Source organism: Benincasa hispida, chromosome 5 (genome assembly GCF_009727055.1).
Source record: "Benincasa hispida cultivar B227 chromosome 5, ASM972705v1, whole genome shotgun sequence".
In the NCBI taxonomy this organism is placed as follows: domain Eukaryota; kingdom Viridiplantae; phylum Streptophyta; class Magnoliopsida; order Cucurbitales; family Cucurbitaceae; genus Benincasa; species Benincasa hispida.
In genome coordinates, this window is record NC_052353.1 from 47,269,301 (window position 1) to 47,274,417 (window position 5,117).

The following is a 5,117-nucleotide window of genomic DNA, read 5'->3' on the forward strand; positions in this document are numbered from 1 at the left end:
ACAATTAACTGAAAATGAAAAAGAATTAAATTAAACCGAGGTAACATCCCTAAAAACTCCATTAAACCACACATCCATAAACAATTTAACAATTAAACAGAGAGTAGATATGCACCCACCACGAATGTATATGCAATTCGTTGCATCAATGAAATTGGAATATCAGAACCTAGCTCTGATATCAATTGAAGGAACTCTTAAACAAGAGTATGCATGAGGGCGTTCGGATCTTTCCTATTTCATTGTGACCAAATTACCACATACACATTCTAACAAATAGGTATGCATTTTAATACTAATTATAAGCATGCTTTGACAAGTAACTACAATAGATTGAGTAAATGTACTAGTTGAAGACTATCTTCACTCGAACTCAATCCAGCTGAAGCGACTACTCTATTATCCTTATCGCCTAGCAATCAGTCGGCTACCAGTAGCACAATCGTCTACACGAATGACAGTGCACGAACAAGCAGGACCGGGGACAACACCACCATTCGAAGCCCTTGGTATTCTCGAAGTGAGAATCCAAAGAATGGACTTTGATGGAATTGGTAGAGGAAGGAGGAAAGAACAATCGTGTAGAGCGACAAGCAAGTGGGAGATAGTAGGTGACTATCGTCTAGTCGAATGTTGTTCGCTTAAAGAAAAGTACACGATTGTGTAGGATTTACTAAGTGATCGTCTAGCAATTAGTAAGCGATCGTCTAGAAAACTCGACATGCTAAGCGATCGTTTAGAAAAACTGAGCGATCATTTAGAGAATGCGTGCGATCGTTTAGTGCACGGGTGTGCGATCGTTTAGGTGATAAGGCGCTATCCTATAGGCTCTCAGCTAAGCGATCGTGAAGTTTCCACACCGTGAGCGATTTTTTTTTAACCCTTTGCAAAATGAAAGCAATTTTCATTTCATTCTTCAGTTACAATAACTGAAAAACAATCTTCCCACTTTCGCATGATTTAAGAGAAATTCTCGGCCAATTATCATATAACCGACTAATTAAATAATTAATGAATATAATCATATTATATTCTTAACCTATAGTTTGACATCATATATCTACTATAGTAATTTCTCCTCTACTTGGTATAAATCATATTTATATCTAATTTTCTCCAAAATAATGTATCTTATACATTTAGTCAATTAAATCATATATAATTAACCAGTTTAATTATATCATATATAATCGAACTCCCTCTTGTCAATTTGAACATTTCAAACTGATCTAAAAACTAATTCTCGACTTTATCCAAGCTACCAAGGGGACCTTATGAACCTGTGGCTCGAAGCTCCAACGGTATGTGAATAGCTTACTAAACTCTTTAGCCACAAGATCCACCATCCGTTAACTGTCAGGAATTCCACTAAAGACCAACAGCTTAACTCTTCTTACCACAGATATATTTCTATGTTGATTGGATATAACCAAGTATGAGTACGATGAGCCTTCACAGATGCTCGTAATTATAGCTAGGCCAATTTATCATTTTGCCTCTGTAGTTACATCTCACTCCTTAAGTACCACTGATTTCTCTAATGAACAATTCAACATAGTCCAACTATGTATAAACACCTATCGGGCCAAGAAAAGATGTGTGGCGCCATATCGTTTAAGCACTGAAATCAACCCTTAAGAGAGCTATCTATCTACTTACCCCTGCTTCGGGGAAGGAGTGAATTCCATCTTGTGTAGCTGAATTCTCAGCTTCCAAATCAAACAAATCCCCAAAATGGTAGGTTTGAGTTGATGACCTGGCCACTCGCACCCATACAAATCAAAGGACCGCCCTCAATGGCAGGAGTTCCCAACTCACTCAGGATTGAGGTTATGTTACCTATGGTCATCCTAGTGAAGTGAAGTCTCTATCATGAACGGTGTTATATAACGAGACATTAACAATTCGTGGTCAGACAAACTCTTTATATAGGATGACCCCGCTCGCATGTCCCCTACATGAATGATCAGGATCAAACCATCTGTGACAAGTCACAACACTTGTGGCCATTCCACAAAGCGGGCTGCATCCGTAGCGTTACCAAGATAAGGTTTCCCTCCTATATCCATATACTACAGACCATTTTGGTTATCACTTAAGACATAATCCACTTGTATGTCACCACATACATGCTTGAGTTACATACAAATAACTAGGGATTTTATGTTTATTGGTTTGTGGTAAAGCAAATAAAACAATTATCTGAGCAAAAAAAAGAAGTGAAGTAACTACAGGGTTTGTACAAACTACAGGACACAAGACTTTAGGGCATCAACCCCAACAATTTCGTGGTCCTGTCTTATACAAACCCCTTTGTATAGAATAGCCCTGCTCCCATGTCCCCACATGAATGATCAGGATCAGATCATTTGTAGTACATTACAACAATTGTAACATCTACAAAGCGGGTCGTATTTGCAGTGTCACCAGAATAAGGTTTCCAGCCTTATCCATCTACTATAGTCCATTTAAGTTATCACTTAAACATGTTCCACTCGTATGTCTCTACATACATGTTTAAGTTGCAGATTGTTGGGGTTGATGCCCTAAATCTTGTAGGGTCCTATAGTTTGTAAACGTTGTATGAACAAACTCTTATATGATTAATAATATACGATATTTATTCATTTTGTCTATAAAATATGTGATATTTTAGTTGCATTAACCAAAAACCAATAAACTAACATCAAAGGTTATCATTGTAAATTAAACATGTATGTATCCATATACAGGTGGATCATGTTTAAGTGATAACCTAAATGGTTTGTAGTATATGGATAAGGTTTGGCATCTTATCCTTGTGACACTACGAGTATGGCCCGCTTTTAGGTGTTACAATTGTTGAAAGTGCTACAAATGATCTAATCCTGATCATTCATGTATTAGACATGCAAGCGGGGATATTCTATACAAAGGAGACCGGACCACGAAATGTTTAGCCTCATTATATAACATCGTTCATAATAGAGACTAACATTTCACCAGGATGACCATAGGTAACATGACCCGAATCCTGAGTGAGTTGTGAACACCTACCTATGAGGGCAGTCCTTTGATTTGTATGGGTGAGAGTGGCCAGATCGCTGACTCACAAGCCTACCATTTGGTAATTCATTTGATTGGGGAGTTAGGATTAAAGCTACTCAAGGTGGAATTCACTCCTTTCTCAAAGCAGGGAATAAGTAGATAAATTTCTCCCTTAAGGGCTGATTCCGAGTCTTGAACAATGTGGCACCCACACCCACTCCTGACCCAAGAGGGGTTTAGTCATAGTAGGACTATAATCTATTGTTCATTAGAGGAATCAGTGGAACTTAAGGAGTTAGATATAATTACAGGGGAAAAATGGTAATTTGGCTCAGTTGTACTTACGAGTAATTTGTGAAGGGTCATCAATATTGTTGATTGGATATATCCAATGGACACAAAAAAATATATCTGTAGTGCGAAGAGTGCAATTGTCGAAATTTAGTGGAGTGCTCGACAGTTAACAAGATGGTGGATAATGTAATTAAAGAGTTTAATTAATTATTCATGTATCATTGGAGCTTTAAGCTACAGGTCCATAAGGTCCCCTTGGTAGCTCAAAAGAATTTAGTTAAGAATCAGTTTTTTGGTTAATTTGAATTTATTCAAATTAATAAGGGAAATTTAATTATATATGATATAATTAACTGTTTCAATTATATATGATATTATTGTGCATAATGTACTTGATACATTATAGTTTAATGGGAGGAAATAAATATTTGAATGAGATTCAAATATATTTTCTATGAATATGATTCATGGTTGTTAAATTTAATATAAATATGATTTATATTAAATCAAATTTAATATATTAAATGCCATAAAATAGGAAAAATAAACTATAGTTTATATTTAATATATTTTATATTAAATGCCATAAAATAGGGAAAATAAACTATAGTTTATATTGTATGTGATACAATATTAAAACTATATGTTATATGCTATATTTGATATAACAGATAATTTATTGTAAATATAATATGATAAGTTAGTTATTATATTTATTTATATTATTTTATTATTATTTGAATAATAACTACCCTCTTTTCTCCCCGACCACCTTAGTGGGTGGTTATTGATTTTGTAACAAGAGCAATAAAAGAAAAGTGTTTTTTCTTCTTCTTCCTCAACGAACGCACAATTCGCTATTGAGAGAGTTGTAGAAAAGTTCTGTGAATTCTTGTGAGAGTTCTCTCAATTTTCTTCCTTCACCCAAATTATGCCTCCTAACCAAAATAGTCAGAGCTCATTACTCCTAGATTCTCACCCCAAGAATACCAAAGACTCTTTGTGGTAGTGTCCTTATTTTGTATGAGAAAATCTTGAAGAAAGTTTTCAAGAGTTACTGTGTCTATTCGAGGCACGTCACTGTTCGAGGGAGTTTCACGAAGAAAGGTTCTTCAAGGGTAATATATCTTGAACCTTTTTCCCTATAAAAAACATGTTGTATTTTATTTTGAATGCATATCTTGTATGTTTATTGTAAATTTTGTTTTTAATAACTAATGAAATTTGGACGATCCGCTTCCACTCAAGGATCTCTTCAATACGAGTTCCTTCAATTGGTATCAGAGCCAGGTTGTTGGTTTCTGATTCCAAATTCCATTCTTGTATTGAATTCATTTACAGTACTGGTGAGCTTTATAATCTGCATTGTGTTTATATGATAAATGTTTATGGATGTGTTGTTGATGGATGTTTATAGGATAAAAATCTTTTTTTATGGCTTTCTATTTTATTTACAAAGTTGGTTTATAAGGGCCAAATTACAATTGAGTCTGTATTTGTTTAAGTTTTAATTCGTTCGTGAGGCTTCAAAAGAAGGGTTGCAGTGTGTTTCGATGGAGAAGACGAAATGAAGGTTGCCGCATCGTGTAACTAGAGCTAAACAATCGTTTAGATTTTGTTATGCGATCGTGTAGAGTTTACTACACGATTGTGTAGCATTTGTTAACGATCGCATAGCTAATGCTACGCGATCGAGTTTGCTACACGATCGTGTTGCATTGGCTGCATGATCGCGTAGGCACTGGCATGGTAGACGATTGTGCGGTATAGATACTCGACGCATCCTTGCGTGCTAA